Source organism: Harpia harpyja, chromosome 5 (genome assembly GCF_026419915.1).
Source record: "Harpia harpyja isolate bHarHar1 chromosome 5, bHarHar1 primary haplotype, whole genome shotgun sequence".
Classification (NCBI taxonomy): Eukaryota; Metazoa; Chordata; class Aves; order Accipitriformes; family Accipitridae; genus Harpia; species Harpia harpyja.
Genome location: NC_068944.1, coordinates 62,184,995 through 62,211,162, shown reverse-complemented (window position 1 = coordinate 62,211,162; position 26,168 = coordinate 62,184,995). Strand labels below are relative to the sequence as shown.

The window sequence follows — 26,168 nt, the reverse complement described above, 5'->3', positions numbered from 1 at the left end:
TGCTATTTTGAGTGAACGTGTTGCATTTCCAGATAGAACTCTTGTTCCATTTTTTTCAGAATTTCTGCCTTTCACATAGTTTTTGTGTGTATTACTAGAGGAATCATTTCAGCCAAGCTTTTTGAAGATGCATATCAAAAACAAGTTCTCAATTTTCCGGGTGCCCAGCTTGAGAAACAAGAGTTTTGTTTGCACTAGTGATAAGAAATCCCGCTTTTAAATTAAGTTCACGGAAGGTATGATTTGAACTGATAAAACTTCACATAAATCAACTGCTTTGCAAAAGTCAATTTGGGTCAGCTGATGAGACCTCTTGCATGTTATGAAAATATTTTTTAGTATAACTTACAGGTAATTCACTGCAGTAGCTACTGCCATATATTAGGGAGTGGCACAAGCAGGGCTGCTCCATGAAGGGCCACGAGGCAGGAGCCAAGGATAACCCCACTCAGGCTGTGCTCTTACCAACAGGGCACAATTCTGCAGGGGCTGAACACAAGGGGCAGAGCCGGGGACTGGTAACAGAGTCCATTGACAGCACCCTACATGGCAAGCAATGAACCAGGTCCAGGGGCCATCCAGGGAGTCCAGCTGTGAGCAAAAGCAATGTGGCCAGGGATAGAGCTAAGCTCCCCACAGAGTACGGCTGAGGGGCTCATACAGGAGGCAGGGACAGGGATACAGTTGTAGAGAAACCACAATTAATGTTAAACTACACTATTAGTGGCAGTGAGATGGTGCATGTGTAGGTGGAGGAGAGAATGGCAACCTCAATTCTGACATTTCCTTGCAAGTATTTTACTTTGTAACTTGGGTAATATTTTGTTTTCTGTTTTTTTCAGAAATTTCTGAGCATAAGGCATAATATACTATCAGTAAATATCAAAGAGTATGTTTGTCCTTTTTTTTAAGGAGTAAGGTGCTTCACTACTTTTAAAAGAGATGTCAGACTCAATAGTTTTCTAAAATATAATTTTTTCCTCTAATTAGTTACCCCAGTTTGCACTGTGATAATAGAAATAGCTTTAAATAATTGAATAATAACTTGTGATTATATACCCAAGCTCCGTTCACAGTTCCAAGGGAATGTATTTTCCAAAATTACCAGTACCTAATTGGTTAATTGATTTGACATTTAAATATTCATCACAAAATTAACATTGCATTGAAATCAATGAAACAAATTCAGATCTATTTTAAACAGAGAAAAAATACATGCCCGCTGCAATTTTACTGGGATAAACTGGATAATTCAATCCACTAAATTTCTATCTCATTGTATTGACTAAAAGAATCTTTCATATGTTTATGTTCAGAAAGCAATTTTGTAGTAGCCAAAATTATATATTTTCTAAAGTTAAAAATAAATTTATTTAGAAAATGAGAAGTCTACCAGAATGTTCTGGTAAAAAACATCAGAAAATTTCACTATGTGTGGTCTTCAAAAGAAGAGACATGATGTGGGAGTTTGGAAAGCTCCACTGTTAGGAAAAGGGTATAATCATTTTGTGACAGCCATTCATTTGTTTGCATCAGTGCAAAGAAGTATGGATGAGTTTATCTAAAAATCATGAGAAGTGGAGGTGTGACAAACTGGCACAAACTGAAATTTTTGAACACTTCATAAATATATATTTTGCTTGTGTTTGAGAGCATGCAAGACCAGCATATATCTGCAGAGATATTTTAAAATGTTCATATGGTCACTGTGTCCAAAGAAGTAATTGGATGAATTAAAAAGTTTTCTCTACATACTTGTTATGGGTTTGTGTGGCGCAGTGGCTTTTTTTGGTAGCAGGGGAGGGGCTGCAGGGGTGGTTCGTGTGAGAAGCTGCTGGAAGCTTCCTCGGCTCCAAGATGGACCCACCGCTGGCCAAGGCCGAGCCCATCAGCAACAGCGGTAGCGCCTCTGGGAGAACAGATTTAAGAAGGGAAACCTGCAGGGGAGAGTGGAGTGGAATGTGAGGGGAACCCCTATGCAGACAGCAAGGTCAGTGAGGAAGGAAGGAGAGGAGGAGCGGGAGAGGAGGGGACGCCCCTGCAGCCCGTGGTGAGACAGCAGGCTGTCCCCCCCCAGCCCATGGAGGGGAGTGGGGGAGCGGAGGCCCCCGAAGATGGCCGGGACTCTGTGGGAAAGCCCGCACTGGAGCAGTCTGTGACTGAAGATCGGCCCGCGGAAAGGACCCATGCCAGGGAAGTTTGGGAAGAGCTGCAGCCTGTGGGAGGGACTCATGTTGGAGAGTTCGTGAAGGACTGAGGGACCCCCACGCTGGAGCAGGGGAAGAGTGAGGAGTCCTCCCCCTGAGGAGGAAGGAGCGGCAGAGACAAGGTGTGGGGAGCTGACCCCAACCCCCATTCCCTGTTCCCCCACGCCGCCGGGGGGGAGGAGGGAGAGAGAACCGGGAGTGGAGTTGAGGCGGGAAGGAGGGAGGGGTGGGGGGAAGGTGTTCTAAGGTTTGGTTTTACTTCCCATTATCCTTGTATTGATTTGATTTGTAGTAAATTAAATTGATTTCGTTTTCACCCCAAGTTGAGCCTGTCTTTTGCCCATGACCATAATTGGTGAGCGATCCCTCCCTCTCCTTGTCTCGACCCACGAGCATTTCTTTGTATTTTCTCCTCATTCCACCAGGGTCAGGGGCCTGGTGGGAGTGAGCGAGCAGCTTCATGGGGCTTTGTTACCAGCTGGGCTTAAACTACTATGGTACTCATAGTTAATTTCCTCTTAGGAGATTTGAATGGAAGGAGGCTTTAACATTCTCAGTGTTTAAAAGGTGAGCTAATACTCATCTTTTCTAATCTTTTTTTTTTAAGCAAGATGAATCATCCTTTCATCTACATTCCCTGCTGAGACAAACAAGAATCAAATGCACAGGTTACCTGAGCTGCATAGCAGAAATTCACTGAAATTACTGGAGACATCCATTGCCCTTTCTCTATCGATGAACTGCTTTCTCCTAAAACATCTGACTCCCTGAGTAGGCCTACATTTTTAACATTTACTCCCCAACCACTTGAAGAGAAAAAAAGTTTTCAGAAGATTAATAAGTAGGTCTTTAAAATTTCAGGATGCTCCTAGTCTTGAATGTAATTGGGTATGCTCCCTTCACCGTAGTACTTCCAAGGGTTTGAATTTGGTACTATAATGAACAGACTCATACTTTGATAAACTACTCAAAAAAGAAATCGTTATCACATAACAGAGGAATAAGCTCAAAACTAATTTTAAATAAAACTAAAATACTTTATTTTTTTAATTCTGTAGTATATGGAATAACAGATATTGCTCCACTTAGAATGGGTGGTACAGACTATAAAATTAAAATTAATTTCTTTGTCCAACTAATTAAGAGCAGAGAAAAAATCTGGAGTAGAAATATTTAAAATTACAATGAATCCTGAATATTAATTCATATTAAATATTGTTAGGGTTGCAGGAAGGTGAGTTGGCTGCTTATTTGGCTCTGGGCTGAGGTTATGCTAGTTGAAAAGGTCATGGAAAGCTATCAGACATGCCAGGACAAGAAGCCAAACTGGCTGCTCTGACCATGCCATAGGAGTTAGACCTGCTTGTTGGTCTAGAGGACCACAGCAGGAGCAGGATGAGTGCTTTACCCAGCTGGTAAGGGAACACCCTCACAGATGAGCTGAGCATCCTGCTGTCACCCCATCAGTCCCTGCTCCTGGCCTGATAGCATTGTCAAATACCTGTCTCTCTGTCATAAAAGTGCCAGGTATTACTAACAACATAATCAAACACTGTGTTTTAGCTCAAAACCAATCACAAATTTAAGGTACAGTTTCTCTGAATAATTTACATTGATTTGATTTTACAGTGTTGAAATGCTAGCGTCATCCATCCTTTTTTTTTTACACCTAAAATTTTATTGAAAATCATTCAGGGCATGGGATAAATTCAAACAAAACGAAACAACAAAGAAACCCCAGTAAAATCAAGGGTACTTTAGTAATTTTATGTTCTTACTTAAAAAATAAATAGCACTAAGTAAAATGCTAACAATTCCCAATTTTAAAAGGGGAAAAATAGATTTCTAGAACACTAGATTTTGCCTATATAACTTTCTATTTTTAAAGTGGAAGAATTGTAATTTACCTTCTACATGCACTAAATTGTCAAAATTACCTTACAGAAAAGTTATGAAGAAAGAAGGCTAGCAAAATAGTGAATGTTGGCAATAGCAGAAACTTCCAGTGCCCTCATTTAATAGCTCTGCTTGTTTTTCCATTATTCTAACTGTGCTGATTATGTGTTTCTCCTTTTAATAGGTAGAAGTCTGGTCAAACAGGCAGCAATTAGGCTATGCTGCTAACATTAGTGCAACCTCTAGCTTATTACATGTCACCTAATGACACTCCAGTAGCTACAGTAATCTTTTTCTTCTCACTCGGACTCTTTCCTTCTTCTGGTCCTCAGAACTTTAAACTTAATTCTTTGTGAAGGTTTATATCTATGTTACATCCTTTACTATCTCCCAGCCAAACTCATTACCATACTTTTTTGGGGAATCTATTATACTATTATTTGTTAGCAAGTGTTCCAATCTTTCTCATATTAACTCTCATCAAAACCAGAAGATAAGAAAATCCCCACCTTTTTCCCTTGCTTTTGCTACCTTCTTCCTCCACTTCTGCTATGTCAGGGTTTCCACTTACAGAATTTCCTGACTTTAAAGGCTTGTTTTACTTGCTCTTTCCTTTCCCACTTCTGTCTTTAGGTCATCTACAGTACTACAAGATGTACTGCAGGGTGCCCAGAATTAGTGCCAATGTCTTGCCTGGGCAAAATGCCATGATGGTGTGTTGATTTTCCATTCTGAATCCAAGCTTTGTTGTATGTAGCTCTATTTTACTTCATACATGTGTATCCTTTTGTTCTTTGTAAGTTCTTACTCATATGAACAATGCCTTGTTTAATTAAACCGTATAAAGACCCTTTCTGAGTAGCTATCATTTGGCTTTTATTATTGCTATTTCAAATCCTTTTATTAGAGTTATCCTCCAAGTTAGTTCTGTATCTTTCATCTACTACTATAGAAGTTACTCAAGTTAGCAGACTCAATACTAATAAAATAAAAAAACGGTAACTCTGTGAGGTTCTAGATTAAATTTGACAGAGACAAATTCTCTCTGACTATTTGGTTTTTAAGCCTTTAAGACACATCAGAGCGGAATATTTGCAGTCGTTCAGGTCTTCATTCCCAACAAACCTTGACAGCTGAAAATGTACAAAGCTTCCTTTTCCACTCTCCTATTTAAGTCTTTTCGAACATTGATGTAGACCAAGAGTTGTTGATAGGGAGGTGACAGAACCTCAAAAATTTTCATTGTCGTCAGAGACAAATGTAGCCCTCTGAGTTTTTTCCGCTCAGGCTGTTTATTATGCCCTAAGTAAACGTATTTCTCTTCTCTCATCACTTCCATCCAAATTGGCAACCAGAGCAGAAACTGTGATTAGGATCAAATTAAGGATTCAGCACTTTGGAAACACCTTCAAACAGCTGATCACTGAGCTAATGATTTTTCTTTCAGCTGATCGACAGTTTTCTAGCTTTCTCCACTATTGGCATGGAAAGAGAAGAAAGGAAGGAATTTCACTTGAGAATTTAGGGACCAGTGAACAAAACCAAATGGGATGACACTCTCCCCTTACAAAGACAGACAAAATTAAAAGGTATAAGTGCTAGTTAAAGACCAATGAAGAGATAGGAGACAGGAAAAAAAAAATCAAAGACCAATGCAGACTGAAGGAGGGAACAATGGCAATTAAAGAAAGAACAGAAAGCACAGTGAACCACCAATCAAAGTGGAAAATGAAGAGACAGATAACTGAATGAATCTAAACAAGAAAATTTTCACTGCATGAACAAAAAAAATAAATATGGCAAAGGTTTAATCAGAAGACATGTAGAACGTTGAAAATGGACTGAACATGGATAGGACACACAGCAATAAATACAGCAAAGTTAGTAGATACGAGAAACAAAGATAATTGAAAAAAATGTAGCAGAATATGATGGTAAATAGATATTCAGCTCTGAGAGATGAGTTCTGAGCAGGCAAGACATTTAAATGGAGGTTTCTTTTTCTCAATCTGAAAAGTTTGCTTTATGAAAAAAATACATTAAAGCAATAAAATGTTTGGCATTGTGATTATAAATACAAAGCTGAAAGAACAGTAGTTTACATCAGTTGTGCTATACTTTTGGGAATATTTTGATATGAAGTTAAATTTCTAGATACCCATTGAGAGTGAAAGGTAGAAAATTAAAACTGATAAAAGAAAGTGCTTATCCAGACAAGGTGCAACTGGTGTCTTGAACTTGTGCTTACATGATTGTGAAGAAGCCAAGATTTTAGCAGCTTAGGAAAAAATGGTTAGATGTTGGTTTAGCTAGCAAAGAAGTCCGAAGTTAAATGGTAAGGATTTAAAACCAAAACCAGACCAAACCAAGCCAAACCAAAGCCAACCAACCAGCCAAACAATTTTGGTAATTATTTGAAGGTGGAGGTAACTTTCTGCTAACTGACCTTAGGAAGGGACTTTCCCATTATCAGCCTTCCATGGGATATATTTCTCTGAAGTAATTGGGATGGCCAGTTTGGCTACTCTGAAGTAGCTGATGGACATTGGACTAGCTTGTTTACTTGACTTCTCATGTAATGCAAGAAAAACCTCTTTTACAACCTCTGAGAATATCTTCTTTGGAAAAACTGGTAAATAGCATTATACAGATGAAAAGTGCATACACCAGTTTTATAGGGAGATGAGTGTGGTCATCTCTGAGAACCAGCTTTGCTAAATATTAGTTATTCATTTTTCTTTGCATTGCTAAATTGCTTTATGGCATTTGAAACAGTCTAGCAAGCAAAGCTGATTTTTATTGTGGAGACCACTTATATACAACACAGATATATGACATTATATTGCAGCATGCCAGCACAGACTGTCTGTGGCCACTAGTCTTCCGCATATGTTTCAGCTACAGAAGAGGGAAGAATGAGATTTCACAATAATAATCTTGTCCCAGAAAGTTATAGTCTATGGGAAAGACTCATTCTATTGCAGGTGTATCTAACTGTTAGACTTGCTTACATGACAGAAAGGTAACTCTTAAACCAGTTGTTAAATTCATCTTGTATTGTTGCAGTTGACAATATCGATAAACATACCTCATAAAGTTGATAATCGAATCAGAATGTACCTAGAACAAACATATACTATTACTAAACTAAACTCTGAATGTTTAGTTCCTACATGAATAGACGATTTCTGTTGTTTTTGAAGAAAGGTATGATCATTCTTTTAAAATTGTTACATCTGCAGAAAGCCAAAAGAAACATCTGAGTGTGCAAATATGTTTTATGTGTGTGTGTGTGTATTTACATATACACTTATTAGAATGAAGTAATGTTTAGGCGTAAGGCTTGAAATGGAGAACTTTTCTCTCTGTCCCTCTAATATTTATCTTAAATTGTGAATGTGATAGCTTATTACTGAAAAGTGGCTCCTATAGATTACATTACATTGCACAGTTTGAAGTGAATATTTTACCATCCAAATTACTTATGTAAATATAAAATATGTTATATTTTACTTTACCTAAATACAAGTTAATGTCAACAGTATACTAAAAATTCCTGAATCAGCTGACATGCAAGAGCAGCTTTTCCTAAAAAAAAAAAAAAAAGAAAGGCTCCCAAATGCCAGAGATTCATTCTAAATATTAGTAGCATCAAATAAATTACCTCCAAATCTGCTGTCAGTTCTTCTGTAGACAGTGCAGATCTCCAGGACCTAAATATAACGACATAGATAGTTATGCAGAAATGTCTTTTTCATTAGGATTTACAAATTCAATCATGAATTTGTACAATTTTCTTATATGGTCTTGACCAAATTTCATTACTCCAATGTGCTTCTGTTTTTGCATTGTAAAACACATATACTACACATCTACTTTTCAAGGTGTATAGCTTGAAAATGTCTATACCAAGGACCAAAGTAATTTTGGTAGTTAAATATTGCTTCCTTATAATATGAAATGAACTGTGCATAGAGAGAAATGTATATTTTATCCAGTTTTAAACAATATTAGAACTTCGACTAAGATAAAATAGATTTGCTTTTCTCACTCACAGTTTAAAGTCACTTTCTGTACATCCACCATACTAGAACTAATAAGTAGACTAAGTAAGTTTTAAGTGAGATTTGCAAGCAGAGAATCCTCATCTCCTTCAGGTCTTTTCTAATACTATACAAAAGGAATCTTTTCTTGGACAAATGCTGTTCATTCTTATCTATGACCTGCAAGAAACCAATAAAGATGTCTATGGCTAAAGCCTGCAGATGGACCTTTCTCTAATACTCTTTTATCAGGTGATTAAAGTTGTTGAGAACACCTCTCTAGAGTAACAAGCATCTATGTACAAAGAATGGAGCTCATCTTTTTAGGTGGAATATTGGGTGTTGGAAAAAGTGAAATGAAAAAGGCCCAGTGTGATGATCTAACTAATAAACACTAAGTATAAAAATGAGGAATGTTGTGAAGAGATAGCATATATATAGATAACATCTTTGATATATGTCTTTTATTATACGAATTTCTAAAATAAATGAGAAACTTTAGTAAGCAACAAGTAAGATATGACAGGAATGAGAAGAGAGAGATGCTATAAAGGGTATAGCAGACCCATGCAAACTCCTAAATGGGACTCTACATACACAAAAGTGCCAAAGTCCTGAGTACCGTACTTCTAGGCTATTTCTGTACTGCAAATGTTCATATACTGTAGTATTTCAGTTGTCATTTAGAAAATAGCTATTGATAATTGCAAAAAAATTTGTACAGTTTGAAGGCAGCAGTAAATACTAAAGGAGACAATTTTCAAATCGTAACCACTGACATAAGTTTTTGCCTATGGCAAAATCTGGAATTAAGTCAAAGTATAGTTTTTTTGAAATTTGAAACTAATTCTTTTCTTAGGTTACTGTCTTCATAGAAAGAATGTAGTATGGTACTTGATAATCCAACTCTATAAATATAACCTGGATGAAAAAGTCACAGTGACATGCTAATCAAGGTAATCACCTCTCATAGACATTTGATTATTAATTGCAAAAGTAGTCTTCTAGTCCCAGTGCCATTGTAAACATGTTATAGCAGACCATGTGAAAATTAATCATGGCTGTAATATTTTCTATTAATTATTTTTTTTCCTCTGTGATTTCAAGTGATTATAGGAAGTTAAAATATATTTAAATATAGAATTGAAAAAAATATTTAAAATATAAAATCACCACAAAATCCTCCATGCCAGGCAAAAACATAGTAAAATCAAGTAAACCTCTTGATTGGCCAAAATACAGAACTCAGAGGTATGAAAAATATAATTCATAATGTAAACAGGCTAAAGTAAGGGTTTTTTTTCAAATGAAATACTAAAAAAAGTATTATAAAAAGGTACTATGTTTCCACATAAAGATACTGTGTACGTGTCTCATTCTCAGGGTGTGTATTATAAATTCTGTAATTATGGCTACAGATAGGGCAAAAAATTAAAATGGAGATATCTCTTTTTCAAAATTAAAATGGAAAACAATGGATTTGACTAGGCTTTCCCACAAAAAATAAGCTCTGAATGTATTTCTACCTTCCTCTTTTCACAATAGTGCTTTCACTATCAAACTATTGTCTATAATTTATCTCTTGATTCCATTCCATTCCACATTCCTTAGTAGAATTGTTTTATCCATCTCTGTCCTACCTTTCTAAGCCCACTGTAATTATCCTCTCATAATTTTTCTTGTTTGACTTTACTATTTCCTATTTGTAGTTTCTATCTGTGAATTTACCACTTCTGAAGACATTTAAGATCTCACAGTGGCCTTAACTAAAATTACAAAAAGCCCTCAACTAAAAATCTAGACAAGTTTCTATTTGTATCATAGTATTTGCGCCTGCAATAAGCAAGATTCTGATAGGCTTTCAGCTTTGGTTATATTGAATCTTGGAGTCACATTTGACATAATTTTTCAGTTTTATATGGAGGATTTAAAAACTTATGCTCTATCCCTGTGTTTTGTGTGAAGTAGGTTTAATCTTTCTGTGACTAAGGTTTTCTGAATGGTTGTCTAGGGAAATTAAATCTGATTTTTTTCTCAGACTGTTATTGGACATTGTTTTCTTGTTGTTTAGAACCACACTAGGTTATTGATCAACATGCTGTAATACCAGGTTTCATTATTATGCTAATGTGATCCAGATTTATATGGCAGTGGGTCTTAACACTGATTTATGTGGTGCAGCTATAAGAAATTTTCTAACTGATATTAAGCCATGAAGAAGCCATTTCAAAAAGAGGAGTTAGTTACTGTTTTTTTCAAAATAATTATAATCCTCAACAGACAAATTTATTTATTGTGCTTTTTGTGTGTGTGTTTGTTGTTTTGTTTTGTTTTGTTTTGTTTTTAATAAAAAATGTGTTTGCTTAAACAAAGTGCTTTTTTCAGACTGGTATTTAGAGAAGTCGTCAGTTATTCCTGGTACTGAATTCAAAGGTAAAATTTCAAGAAAGTAACAGAGCAGGACCAAGCTTCACTGTTCTAAAAAACCTTATTCACTGTGTACTCTGTTAAATGGATTCTGTCCTGAAAATAAATTTGTATTGATTTCACACTTTGCATTATGTGTCTCAGTGGTTTGAAAAAGTTATATTTAGCATTTTTATAAAATATATATCCAAACAATGCAGGGACAATGAAATTGTTTGAAACTTCCTGCATAGGTTTTTTTGTTTGACTGTCTTTATCAGTTAGAGTAGTAAAAAGTAATAACTGTAACTGCTTATGTTGGTATGGAATGTGGGCAGCTCACTCATCCTCTTTTTTGTGAGATATCCTGTTTGCAGTATTATTTCCCTTAAAAGTCTTGTTTACCCCACTATCTGATTCTGTTTACTGAGAATTGTTTTTTTAATGTCAGTCAAAATTACTCATATGTGGAATTAAGATAACACAGCCTATTCTTTGATGATTGCAAAATAGGTTAGCTAAGTGGACTCATATTTGTATTATACATTTATTTTTATTTAAACCTACCCCCATTTATTAAAAGCTACATGCTAGATGCAGACCTGGCAGACCTGTAACTATTTACAGATGTGCATTTTATACACGTATAGCTATTATCCAATCCTAAATACAGAGACAAACATTAACTGCATTTTCTTACCTTTTTTTAGCAACAGTAACAGAATCCTTGAAAATTTCTTTCCTGAAATGATTGTGGTATTCCAAGCATGAAAATAAATTTATCTGTTTGCTAAAATAGTGGATTCTCAGCATGTAATAAAAAAGACCTTGTCATATTGGACTTTTCTTAGTAATGTTTTGTAAAAGTGTTCATAAGGAAAAGCAATATCATATTTTGAAATCACCGTCTCTAACAGTGGAGCAGTACAGATAGATACTCACACAGCAGTGTGTTCTTAAAACTGTAAATGCAATTTGGTCCCTGCTGCAATAATAGTTCTAGTTATTCCTTAATATTTAAAAATATTAGAAAAACATTATCTTTTTTTTTTAACAGTAGTACAACATTGTATGCTTTCATGCATAGCACAATGACATGCAGTAAACAGCATTGTCAAGGCATATAGAAAAAAGAGAATATTCTAGTTGTGCATTTATTGTTGCCATGGGTAAGCTGCATTTTGTCCCTACACTGATGACTTTTGGCATGCTTATCTATGTTTATTATAACTATTAGGGAGAAAAATCCCCCTAAAACTGAAGTGCTCTATACTTTTACATGTTATCTAGTCTGCTTCAGGTAGGTACTGTTTTTCAGTGGTCCTTTGCATGGTCCTTGTGTGAAAACCAAGTACAAGCTTGGTTTTCAATTACTGAAGAAATGTAGATCCTGTTTATTTTAATAAGAATGTTCTGAGCTGGTTTGTAGCGGAACAAAAGGTGTGACTCAAAGCCCATAGAAATTGGTGTGAAGGTGCTTATTGGTTACAATGGGTTTTGTATTAAATCCACTGCCCAACGAGCAGTAAAAATCACTGGTGTAGGGGTGATAAATGTATATAAAAATTGGTGATGGGAATGATACATACATTTTTTGATTAATTTTGCATCTTTGTTACTTTTGGAAAGATTTCTCCTTTGTTAGATCAGTTAAGGGAAGATTTCCAAAAGTAGAGGTTAGAATAAGGTACCTGACACCCTTCTGTTATATTATACTGGATTTAAAATGTTACACTGTCTTTCATGTAACAAAAAATTCCTTTCATAATTGCTATTTTTTCTTTTCATTTCATATCACAGGAGATGTTTGAAGAGAGCAGTCAATTAATTTGAAAAGCTATACTTAATTATTGAAATATTGTTTTAACAAATTTGAAACTTAATTATACTGTGGAGAGTTTTTTCTTCCTAGAAAGTCTTCTCCTTTTTGTTTTGGGGGATGGAAAGGGAAAAAACTCCATGTGCATTGATTGTCTGTAGGGGAAGGAGAAAAATTAAGAAGAAAAATCTACATTTTCCAGGATCAAATTTTTAATTTAGAATTTTCTCCCTTGGAAGAGGGATCTTCTTTTCTATTTTAAACTCAAATATGATTTTCTTAAAATTGCTTTTCACTTTTCTGCTAGAAATTTTGCTATGGCATTTTAGATATAATGATCAATATGGAATTACTTACCTCCTATGAGGTTGAAAATGACATGTTTATATTCTTTATGCTTATGTAGTTTATACATTGTGCTTATGTAATAGATACTTTAATTTACAACCCTTTTCTGTTTTTTTTAAAGATCATTATAGGGTCTCATTTATGGCTTGATGGGATAGTGTCTCAAGTGTCACAGCTTTTTTTGGAGATCTGTCTGTCTCAGAATTTTAGATCTGCAAATGAAAAATCTTTTCCATTATATCCTGGCTTTCTTCTCCTCCACTTTGTGTTTTATTCAGTTGTCTCTGTTGCCCTATGTTTTTCCATTTTTTTCCTGTGTTCTGAAACTCTTCCCCTCCCATGCAACTACAAAGTTTTACTGCTCCTCTAACCGTTCCCCCCCAAGGGCATTTCAGAATGGATATGGGAAATTGAGAGCTTAATTTCTCACTGCAGTGGTCAAAAATAAAATCTTTATACATACTTCTTTCTCCACCGCAGTGGACTCAGGCTCTGTCTTGAAGAACCATATGCTCCAGACCTCTCTGTAGAAAGATAGCAATACCCAATGTTGGAGGAGAGACACCCTCCTCTAGCATCTTCTGGACCAACCTCCCTCTCATTGTCTGCTGCATACTTTGCCTATATTTTCTCCTTTAAAGTGAACAGGGGCCTGTGGGAAAAGTAGGTTGCTTTTGACTCAGAGTGCAAGTTTTCTGCAAGAAAAGGAATTAAATAAAGTCCATGGATTTTAAATATTTTTTTTATAGCTATTGCAGTCTGTTTTCCGGCTAATTTAGCTGATGAATTGATAGGATTTATTCTATTTGTTGCTGTTACTCAATGATGACTTTATATTCTAAGACAGTGAGGTTTTCACATTAAAAGTTTAAGATTCTGAAATATACACAGATAGCTTTTCCTCCTTCACATGCCCTGCTACTGCAACTTTATCTCTGTACCAGAACAGAAATAACATGTGTGGTGATAATGTCACAAGCATTTTGCTTGTGGATGAATTCCAAAACTCCACGGAATATTTAGTATAAGTTGAAGCTGTTCTGGAAGTTCCTGGCACCTGCAACGGTGATAAGCAAAATATGGCGTCTCTCCTTTCCATATTGTGCTATTTTCACACATTAAGGCAAAGTTACAAAAGATAGTTGAGCTCATCTAAAAGCTTGTTGTCACTTACAGGAGCAAATCCGGCTCCCATATTCCTCTGGCTTTGGCTTTGTGATCCTTCCCTTCACTTCCATTGGCTTTGGCACTCATCAGGCATATATCCCTTTGTGGATACGCTTCCCTTTGCTAATTGAATTGACTTGGGTTTATGTTTAATGGATTAGTTCTTCATCAGGGTGGTTAAATGAACCAATTCACAGAGGAGCGTGCAAATCACTAGAAGCAGTGTGAAGTCAGAGTCAGAGAAGTGGGAAAATCGGAAGGAGCAGGCTCCTCTACTTTGGTGTTTAGAAAGCTCCAAGATCTGCTGAAATGTACTGTATATCTTTTCCCAGATTCAAGAAGATGAGAAGAATAATCTATGTTGTCATAATGTTCTAGCTGCTAGAGGCTAAAAATACTTACTGCTTGCTTCATCATTTTTAGATTCTTGTTACTTTAAGGACCTAGAATGTTTTCGAGTGTGCTAAAAGCAATTGTTTTGATATGGTTTTTTCTGATCAGTTTTTCTATCCAAGAAGCAAGCAAACCCTCACCCTAGAGATTTTTAAAGACTATTTGTATAGTCTTGTAGTGAGATATCTGGTTCTTCTTACTTATCATTTGAAGTTCTTCTTGCTATTTTTTTATGTATTAAAATAAATTGACTGTTATAGGAAAGACAATTATTTATAAAGTCTGTTTCACTTCTGATGCTAAAGAAAAGTGGTGACTTGTATAATAAAAGTTTCACACTGATAATGGATGGTGGCATTTTTTAGAAACATGCTTTGTAAAGAATATAATGATTGTGCCAGAACCTGATGAGTAATTTATTGTTTAGTTCAAAGCAGCTGTTCAATTAAAAATGTTCAGCCTTGACCTATGATCATTATTTTAAAATAATAGATCGCATGAGCAGTTTTGCATTTTGACAGGGAAAAATGATCATTTGACAAAAATAAATTAGTTCATAAATCATATGTTGATTTGTTAATGAATTGTTGAATAAAGTAGAAGATATTTCTATTAACATTTTCAGTGAGATTAAAACTTGAACCCAGTCAGCCACTTCTGCTTGATCTTGTTTGCTTTGTTTTATAGGCTATAAAGACAAATTCTATTTACTTATTTTAAACTGATTGAATAGACATTTAAGAAGTGTAAGAGTTACTCCTATTCATATTTGAATTGGAATTCTTTTAGGGAAGCCTTTACATTCCTTACTTTCTTCCTAATTCAATGGGTAAGTAACTGCTTCCTTGGAAGGAAAGTTGGAAGATGAAACATCAGTTGAATTTTACCAGGATGCTGTAGATCAAGCTTGCAATCCTCTCAGCTGCAATTCAACACCTTTAATAATTTCTCAACATGTACATGTGCATGCGCATATGCACACTCAAAAACTTAAACGCTAATTAGATTCAGACTTAATTGTCTATTACTCAGTAGGGAAGTGTTTCCTTTTCCAATACACTTTTGAGATTTCAAAAATGTTTGTTCTGAATTGGTATGTAAGAAAGAACATTAGAGGTTGTGGTGAGTTGACCTTGGCTGACTGCCAGATGCCCACCCAGCCATTCCATCAATCCCCCTCAACAACAGGACAGCAAGAGAAAATAAGATGAAAAAACTCCTGGGTCAAGATAAAGATGGGGAGATCACTTACCGACTACTGTCAAAGGCAAAACTCAACTTGGGGAAAAATAATTTAATTAATTGCCAATTGAAAAGAGAGTTGGGTGGTGAGAAACAAAGACAAAAAACTAAAACACCTTCCCCCCATCCCCACCCTTTTCTTCCCAGGCTCAATTTCACTCCGCTATTATCTCCTCTACCTTCCCACTCCCTGAGCAGCACGGGGATGATGAGGAATGTGCGGTTGTGATTGGTCCATAAGAGTTCCCCTCTGCTGCTCCTTTGTCCTCATACTTTTCCCTGCTCCAGCCTGGGTCCTCCATGGGCTGCTCCAATGTGGGTCTTCTCCATGGGCTGCAATTACTTCAGGGAATATCCATCTGCTCTTGTGTGGGGTGCTCCACAGGCTACAGTGTGGATACGTGCTTTAGCTTGGTCCTAGCATGGTGGGCTGCAGGGGAATCTCTGCCACATTGCCTGGAGCACCTCCTCCTCCTCCTCCTTCTCTGACCTTGCTGTTAACAGGTCTGTTTTGCACACTTTTTTTCCTCACTCCTCACTGCTTGTGCAGCATTTTGCCCCTTCTTAAATATGTTTTCACAGAGGCGCCACCAGCTTCGCTGGTGGGCTCAACTGTGTTCTGCAGTGGGTCTGTTGTGGAGCTGGCTGGAACCAGCTGTGTCCAGCACAGGGCAGACCCTGGCCTCTCCTTACAGAACCTCTCCCACTACTAAAATCTTGACACCTGCACCCAATGAAAACGTGAAAACCTGTCTGTCACGTGAAAGACATATGTTGCAGAGCCTCAGTTTAAATCACTGCCTAGAAATTGATTTCTTGAATTGTGAGATTTTCATAGGCCTCCTAAAACTCTAGCAATTCTTTTAGTGATATACTGCTAAACTCTGAATTTACTTATTAGTTACATGTCCAATCCCTTTCTGAATCCTTTTAAACTCTTGGATTAATAAAAGAACTATTTCAACAAGGCAATTGGACTCCCTCTTATCAGTTTTAATTTGCCACTTTTAAATTTTACAGAATTCTTTCTATTAGTATGAAAGAATTAATAGCTTTTCTTTAAATTAAAATAGTTATTTTTCTAATAAAGTATAGCAGAACACTAACAAAAAGAGCATGATGCTTGACTATTTGAGTAATATAGGAAAATATATACTGGGTCAATGGAAAAAGTTTGAAGTAGGAAGGATTAAAAAGGAATCTATTACAATTTTAATTATTCTGGACTATATTACTTTCTAATATAATGCTTGAAAAATAGTTAGAGCATATCTGCAAAAAGACAGAAATGCAAAGTGTAAGTCATTATTTCTCCCTCCAAAATCCATTAATAAGTGTGAGTAGTGACTTGATTGCCATCATGAGTGATTGCGCGATCCAATTTGTTAGAATTCTTTTGGAGTGTATTTGATCCTCTCTTGGATTAACTACTATTGCTTCTTGACTTTTTAGCCCTTGGTGTTCTTGGAACTTGCTGTTCAGACGTGGTCTGCTCTGCTCAAAGGTCAGAAAGGCATGAATGCATAGGTGGGTGCATAGATTATGGATGTGAGAAAAGGCTACAGCATTAAAGAGTTAAAAGGGAAACTAGTTTTGCTTTGACAGCTAATAGAGCAGTCAGAAATTTACAGTCATGGAAATATTGTTGAAGTGATCCATCAGATTAGATATAGGACTCAGATCTTCAGAAATTTAAATTCATATGTACAATGCAAATAGTAGTTTTTTACTCTCAGATATGTTCTGGTGTATTCATTTTAAAATATTTTCTTTGTTTTAGTGTGAAACTTCTTTTTTATCATTCTTCTATCTAAACAAGAAATAAAAATTAAAAAAAAAAAAACTCAGAAAGCCACTGCAAACATATACTGGAAACTAAAGAAAGTTAGGTGTCTTTGTGCGAATGTAGAAATACTCTTGTAAGTTCTGTATAAGAAATAAATAGTATTATGTACTAACAAAGGTTTATAGCTGGTTTATGTGGGAATCAGTTTATTTTTACCGGAGTGATGGTAAAGAATAAAATTCATTCGTTTGTTCTAGGAGTTCTACAGTGAAATTTATCTTTCACCATCAGACAGTTTTGTAGGTTGACATGTTAGACATTGTGTTTCTCAACTTTGGCAACCTCCACATTTTCTTAGTATCATTCTCTGAGCTTTGTTTTGTTCCCCCTCCCCTCAGCTAGAGGCTCTGGGGAGAACTTTTTGCTGCCTTTCGATACTTAAAGGGGTTTATAAAAAAGGTGGGAACAGAACTTTTAATAGGGGCTGTAGCGATAGGAAAAGGGGTAATGGTTTTAAACTAGAAGAAGGTAGATTTAGACTATATATAAGGAAGAAATTTTTTATAATAAGGATGGTGAAACACTGCAACAGGTTGCCCAGAGAGGTTGTATGTAGATGCCCCATCCCCGGAAACATTCCAGGTCAGGCTGAATGGGGCTTTGAGCAACATGATCTAGTTGAAGATATCTCTGCTCACTGCAGGGGAGTTGGATTAGATGACCTTTAAAAGTCCATTCCAACTCAAACTATTCTATGCTTCTATGATTTTATTTAAATTAAGGACTGTGAGAAAGAACTGTCTCTACACAGAGATTAGGGCTTTTAAAACAAGTCTGAATCCTGGTCTTTTGTTCTTTGGACTTGTTCTTCACTGGGAGAACAGCACTTTCCAACTTTGGTGTGTGTTGTGAGAATAAGCATGTTAGAATTGCAAGGTCCTCCCTCCTGTGGTATTTGTGATCACTTGGGTATGTTACTTAGATCAGGTGAAAGAGGCTATTATCACATAGAATAATTTGAATCTGGCCTAGTATGTCTCATGGGCAATTAAGGATCAGATCTGACTGCCCAGGGAGGCTGGGCCATCTCCATCCTTGTAGATTTTCAAGACTTAACTGTATAAAGCCCTGAGCAACGTGGTCTGACCTCAGACCTGACCCTGCTTTGAGCAAGATGCTGGAATAAAGAGCTCCTGAGGTCCCTTCCAACCTGATTTATCCTGTTAGCTTGTGTTGTGGAATTAATATTTTGGGATATCCAGGTAATCTTTACAGTAACTTTCCTGTGTATTTTTCATATTTTCAATAGGATAAGATTTCTATTTATTTATTTGGGAAGATTAATGTAATCTTGGTAAGCTGCATGGGAAAGCCAAAACAAGAGTGAAAAAAGATCTCCTTTCTCGTGTGGCATTCATACTAGTTTGCAGTGGATACTGAGAGAGTAAAAGATGCTAAAACGATTAGAGCTGAATCTCAAGCATTAGACTGTGGAATTTGATATAGAAATCCTATAGCATGAGATGTACTTCAGACTGAATGACCTGTATGACTTTGTGTGTGGAATATGGACTACTCAGTTTCAAGGAAGGAGGAGAAGCATTGTGTTAATATGTTCTGGGCTTCTTTAAACGTGTGTGGTCTTGTTCAAAAGCAAAGATATATGTAGATAACAGTTGTAGGTAACTTAATTTCTTAAAGTAATTTAATTTCTTAACTCCTTCGTAAACATAAAAGCACCACTGATGTTTAAATAATGCATTTAATGTTGTAGATTCTATCAAAGATCTTGGTAGTGAAATGCATACTTTAATTTTTAAAAGGATATTACCTTGCTTTTCCTAGCTTTTTACAACTGACTGCTGCTGCTACATAACCAGTTTTCAGTGCTTTTGGAACTTTCTACTGGTAGATAGCTTGCTGTTCAGAAACTAGAGATGCTTACATGTCTGGTGAATTATTATGGAAGACACACAAGAAAAAAAGAGCACAAACCAGACTGAAAGGGAAACAGATGCTAGATTTTGCATTGTCACAAAAGAGGGCAACCAGAAATATACCAATAGGGAAATGTAATTTTAATGTGGCAGTCAGAATCTGGGATGCCAAACTGGATACAGTGAACATTGAAAATTCATATTTTATTAAGTAATCATATCTTCTCTTCAATACCTCAGTATTCTAAATAAGAAAATGCTATGGCGTGTACAAGTAAGGGGATAGGGTCCTCAGAAACAAACATTTAATGAGCATTAGAAGACAAAAATAAAACTGTGCCTAGAAAAAATACTGAAGAAACCTTTTATTTCAGTCAACCAGATACTGATCACAACAAATGCAGTAGCAAATTGGGTGAGAAGAGCATGCTTTAATCTTAGAAAAAGCAAATAAGCAATCCCTTCTGCTAAGGGCATCTATGATTTCTTTTCTTTTTTTTTCCAATAATCAGAGCTAGTGGGAAAACATAATACAGGAATTTGGCAGGCAAAAGACCCGCTCTCACTAAATTTGAAATTGAGTCGGTGTAACATCAAGCTAGTCAGATGTTAAATCTAATCATCTGGTACTTAGAAAATGAATAGAAGTGTGTATGAATACACAAACACACAGACAGAACTCCACTAGCTAATGATGAATTCATCAGCATGTAGTCCAAAAAGACCAAGCCCCAGCAGTACCTTACTAAGTTTAAGTTGTATTTTTTTGGTAAGCATTACATGTTAGTGTCTGTATAAATAACATATAATAAGTTACTGGACATAGCAGCAAATAACAAAATTGGTAGGAGGATTGTATTTAGTTTAATGGGAGAAATCCACTGGGTATGTAACTTCATTTTTTTATGTACTATAGATTTTAAGATTAATATTCTCTGAAGATTATCAAGTTGCATATGTATCACTGAGACCAAAATTTCATAGTGGAAGAAAAAGCAAAGTTACATTAATATTATAAAAGCAAAAGCTATAATTAGAAATATTTTATCTGTGCTTTGAATATAACAGGTATTTCAGTTTCCTGAAAACAATTAAATATGGAATAACATTTCTACTGTCTTCAGAATGTTTGGCTTTATCTGTGGGGAAGATTCTCAGTGAAGGTATAAAAAAGTTCATTTTACCTACTTTTATTTTATACTTGGCATTTTGCTTATTTGCCTGTACCTTTTCAGAATCCGTCTTCTCCATTTGACATGAAGAATAAACAGTCCTTCTGAGATCAAACTAAAAGTGAGAATGGATGGACTTTGACACTCTCTAATTTTACAGTCAAAGTTATAAGTTGGCATGTTGACATGTTTTATGTTTCTGCATTATTTTACATAAATTAAGGACAAGCTTTTCTTACACCTTTCAGATTAGCCTAGAACTCTTCCTATTGTAAAATTCCTATGAGCTTATCAAAAGTTTATTGAGATCAAGCGAAAGACTACTATTCACTTAAAAGATCTTCTGGTGAATCTCTTTGTATACTGTCCAATCCAAATTGAAATATTCTAGGTGAACTGTATTTTCTTTGGAAATGAGTAACAGACTGTAGAAAAGCTAAATTTTGTGAACCTGAAAAAAAAAGCCTTTAAAATATATTTTTTAAAAATTACATATTTAAAAGAGTAATCAATGCTTTGTCAAACAGTGATTATCTAAGATACACAATGAGAAAATGCTGTCATTTATCACACTACAATCTCAAGTAAACAGTTTATCTAGGAACACTTTTGTATGACTAATCAAGACTGTTCCCCATCATTTTAACTTTGCAAGTACGTAAAGATTGCTCTAATTTGATCCTGCAGTTGGGAGCTTGTCTTTCCTTAAGGGCTGGTGAGTTTCAAGTCCAGCATGCAACTAAAAGTTCACTTGATATATGATTAAAGGTTTATCCCAAGGTTCACAGTAAGAACAGAAAACAAAGGATTGATAAAACATCAGAGATTTCCAGTCAGAACCCTTAAAAGCTTGGAAACCATAAATCTAAGATGATTTGTCATTTTTAAATGATGATATAGATGATTTAAAAAAGGGAGATTATAATTACTTTTATAGTCTTTTAAAATCCACTTAAAAAAAGGAAAACTGACAGACATTCAACTGTTTAATGTTGTATGCACATTGTTTTTGTGAATCTACAGTATGTGCCGACATATAGTAACTCATAGGAATAGACAGTGACACACACTGTAAATGGTGTGTTTGCAAGAAAATAATTATGTAATTTTCAGTCACTTTTAAAAGAAAAAAAATTACTACAGATTTTCATATAGATTCAAACATAATCAACATTTCTTATAATTTATTTACTATATTTTAATTAACAGTGACAGAATATTTAGAAATTCCTGCAGACATAAGACAATGTTTTGATGCAGACTCCAGCTGACTCTTTCCATCACTGAAAAAACATGTAAGTATGGAGTCAGAGAGCTTTCCCACATACGACACAGGTTCCTTCAAAACTAGTCTCTCAGCTGGAAACAGACAACCTTTAGTCACTTTATTTGTAAACTGGGAAATTTTCTGCACTTTCATCCTGAGTACTTAGAGACATCTGAGGACTCAAATAAAATCTGTCTTATTTTGCCAAGAAGTCTTAGCAAATAAAAATATAACAGTGATTATAACAGTTGTTATTACTAATACACTTAAAATATTACTAACGCTCACACCCCAAGTAACTAATTATTACAGAAAGATCTCATTGATAATACAGTTAAAATTGTACAGAAACTTCCTAGAATCTACCTCTTTTCTCTGGTGGTGTTCTCACCCTTCTGATGTCCCCCTGGATCCTCAACAGCTTTGGTTTTCCTCAGGAGGATGAAGTTGGGACTAGGGGGGTAATTATGGTAAACAATCAGCAGGATTAATTCTTTGCCAAAGAGTATGATGGTGATGATAAGGATTTTCTTCTCCTCTGTCTTGCATCTACTTAGGATTATTTATACACATATCTTTAATTATATCTCATATGCCCTTTTCTCTGGCTCCCGGTTACCACGTGATTCTGTCCTCTATTCCTTCTTATACAGTGAGGTGATTACAAAAACATTGCCAGATTCACGTTACTGAAACTACTTTACAAAGCATCATAATTTTGCATGCAAATAATATCTAAATTCTAAATACATATTATGTCTCCACGTGATATATTGTCTTTAATTTCACCATATTTACTACTGGAGTTTCTATAGACAAAAAATTTTTCAGGAAGAACATCTGATCTTTCTAACGTAGAAGAGCTGAATGAATAAAAGTATTTCTCAACCTTTTCCTGCACTCCCAGAATTATCTGTAGTCTTTGGGTATCCACCCAGCTAATTTCATACTTCACATTCACAATTTCAAAGTCTACTAGGTGGACATATAACGTGCCCATTTCCTGTGGGCATAAGGTACCTGACAAGCTTGCTAGGACACCAGAAAGAACAAACAAAACATATATATTCATACGCAGTGTATTAATTTACAAATTTGTATCACTGTTGTACATTGGATAACACTCTGTAGCTGAACAGCAACATCTCAAACAACTATTCCAGTAGAACATTACAATTCAAAATTTCTTTTTTTTTTTTTTAAGAGTTGGGACAGAAAGAAGTGTATCTCCTTCTCAGAATTCTGTAGACATTGTCTTTTAGTTCCCATGGTTTCTCGCCACAGAAGGCAGTATCAGTTGCTTATGGGACCTCTTTATATATTTCAGGGAACACTAAATGAGCCAATTCCAAAACCAAAAAGGGAAAGAGTATAAGAACTGGCTGAATAAAAACGCCACCAAAAAAAAAAAAAAACCAACCCCAAAACCACCTGTCCTAGTATAAACTTCTTCTGCCAAAGTGGTACACTATAAAGGAGTGATTGAAGTGTCTAATGGAACATATTGACACCTAGAATCCCTGAGGGATCCTGCCTGGCCTCCAGCTCTCCAGAAGACCATAGGTCTCATGTTGGTCCAGCATCCTATCTACCAGCTCTGTGCTGATGTCTCAGATACCTCATGGTATCTAAAACAGCAGTAGAGAGACACCTGAATCACTCCATTAGGTATTTTAAATTTGAAAAATGATGATGCAAATGGAATGAAATATGCAAATGGAATGTAAGAGAGAAAATTGCTGTAGATAAAAAACCCTCAGCTACTGCAGGAAATTTGTATTTTAAATGTGTTTAATATGCAGATGATACCAGCTTAAGGACATGACTGCTTGTTTTGTGTCAGTGTCCCACCTAAAGTTTTGCTTTTACCAGGGTACTCTCTTTAAGTTAGCCATTTAGTTGTGACTGGTCTGAATAAGTGACAATGAGACCTATGCACATACAGGCATTTTGCTGCTTATCTGACGTCTCTCTCCTGCAGTTATTATGTATTTGCTATGTTTCATTTTAAATGGCTAAGAAAACTATTCTAGCTAACATTTATGACTTTTTTGAGAGTTTTACATACAAATGAGACAAGCTTTGAGGTCAATATACTGTAGTATTCAATGAATAATACTCAAGTATTAGGTTACTTCAATTGTCTGAGCAAATTACATTCCATTCTCTTTTGAAAATTTGTAGCATTTTACCAAGTGATATTTGCATGTTGTTGTATTTTTATTTATTAAAAATTTTAATTAATTTTGTACCCACTAAACCACAAATAAAACCTTTGCATTTTTTCTTATGAATTTAAGTGTAGTAACCAAATTAAAGAAACAATCTGAACATTTCTGAGTAAATGCAGCATAATGATGGTGATAAAAAGCACACCCCTGAAAGCTAAATGGTATAAACCAGCTCTAATAATGATTTGTTTCGCATGAGGAGGTGTAATGCTTGCCATGCTAGTAACATATATGTTCATTTTAAAAATCCTCTGCCCATCTAAGCTGTGCATATGTACCAGTCACAAAATCAAATAATTTGGGATAAATGTGTTTTTCTTTCCTGCTGGATATGTTTATACCCACAATACCCTCAAATCATTGAGTAGCTAAATAGATACGAGCTAGATCTGCTGTGTGCTGCAAATTAAAGTTTTACTCAAATTATTGGCTTGGTTTTATGTTAGGTCAGCTTACTTTCAAGTGGTGATACTTACCCATGAATTAATGTATTTATTGGTTTATGAATAAGCTAATGGGAAAATTGCACTAATATTGACTTGTCAAGGAATTATACATACGCTTATTTGGGAGAGGTAAGCATTTTATTAATTTTATTGTTAGAACACAAATATATTCTCATAATCAAATAAAAAATGCATTTCCTAAATCCTAAATATTCTGTAAATAGTTTTCCACCTTTAGATATTAGCATAAATTCTTTAATCTAGTCTTGTTTTAATGACATTATTCATAAAGATGCCAATGACAAAACAAAGAATAGATGTCTGGACACAGACACACTGATGACTTGCTGCATATTTATAGATCTGTATATACACCTGTCGTGGTTTAAGCCCAGCCGGTAACAAAGCACCACAAAGCCATTTGCTCGCTCACTCCCCTCCCACCCCCCAGCCCTGGTGGGATGAGGACAAAATAGAAGGAAACACTCGTGGGTTGAGACAAGGACAGGGAAGGATCACTCACCAATTATGGTCATGGGCAAAAGACAGGCTCAACTTGGGGAAGAAAAAAAATCAATTTAATTTACTACAAATCAGATCAAAACAAGGATATTAGGAAGTAAAACCAAACCTTAGAACACCTTCCCCCCACCCCTCCCCTCCTCCGGGAGACAGTCATTCACGAACTTCTCCAACATGAGTCCCTCCCACGGGCTGCAGTTCTTCCCAAACCTCCCTGGCGTGGGTCCTTTCTGCAGGCCAATCTTCAGTCACAGACTGCTCCAGTGCGGGCTTTCCCACAGAGTCCCGGCCATCTTCGGGGGCCTCTGCTTCCCCACTCCCCTCCATGGGCTGGGGGGGGACAGCCTGCTGTCTCACCACGGGCTGCAGGGGCGTCCCCTCCTCCCCCGCTCCTCCTCATCCTCTCCTTCCTCACTGACCTTGCTGTCTGCATAGGGGTTCCCCTCACATTCCACTCCACTCTCCCCTGCAGGTTTCCCTTCTTAAATCTGTTCTTCCAGAGGTGCCACCACCGTTGCTGGTGGCTCGGCCCTGGCCAGCGGTGGGTCCGACTTGGAGCCAGGGAAGCTTCCAGCAGCTTCTCACAGGAGCCACCCCTGCAGCCGCTCCCCTGCTATCATAAACCCAAAACAACACCTCTTTAAGTGTTGTTGCTACTTTTGTTCATGTTTTTCAATTTTCTGCTCTTTATTCTATGAGTAATACTGTCTTATCATTTGGCTTTCATACCTGTCATCATTGTAGCCAATAGCATACATTGGATGTTCTGGAATCCTGTAAAGATGCAGTGCAAAATCAAATGTCTCTGTGAATCTTACTTAATACATGGCTGTTTTTCAGTGGGTGTTTAATGAAGTAGTGAAGAGTTTTGGAGGGTTTTTTGTGCGTGTGTACACTAGATTTTATATTTCACATATAACAGTAAATCAAAACATGATCATGAATGTATGTACGAAAAAAAAAAGAAATGGTGAATTTATTCTAACAATGGAAAAGGAAAAGGTAAATCTTGAGCAGCCTGGACTAACTCTTACATTAAGCCTACTCTGAGCAGGAAGTTGGACTATCTGACCTAAATTTTTCTATAATTCTAAATTCAAAGTAATATGCAAAAATAGGGCTTAGCTACAAACACATGAAAACAATTTAATGTTAATCATTAATAAAATAAATCATCCTAATCTGCTACACAATATTTGCCACACACAGCTAACTAGGCTGAGGAGCATACACAGCTAAATTATTCAACTTGTTTACGTATTTTTGACAGGTAAATGCTATGGGTT

At 36.0% G+C, this 26,168-nt stretch overlaps 1 protein-coding gene across 1 annotated transcript in view; it reads left to right on the top strand.

The window, feature by feature from the left end:
* The window catches only part of CSMD3 (CUB and Sushi multiple domains 3), a 767,625-nt gene that overhangs the window by 93,770 nt on the left and 647,687 nt on the right, over positions 1-26,168 (top strand). The gene's annotated exons all lie outside the window — the stretch shown is intronic.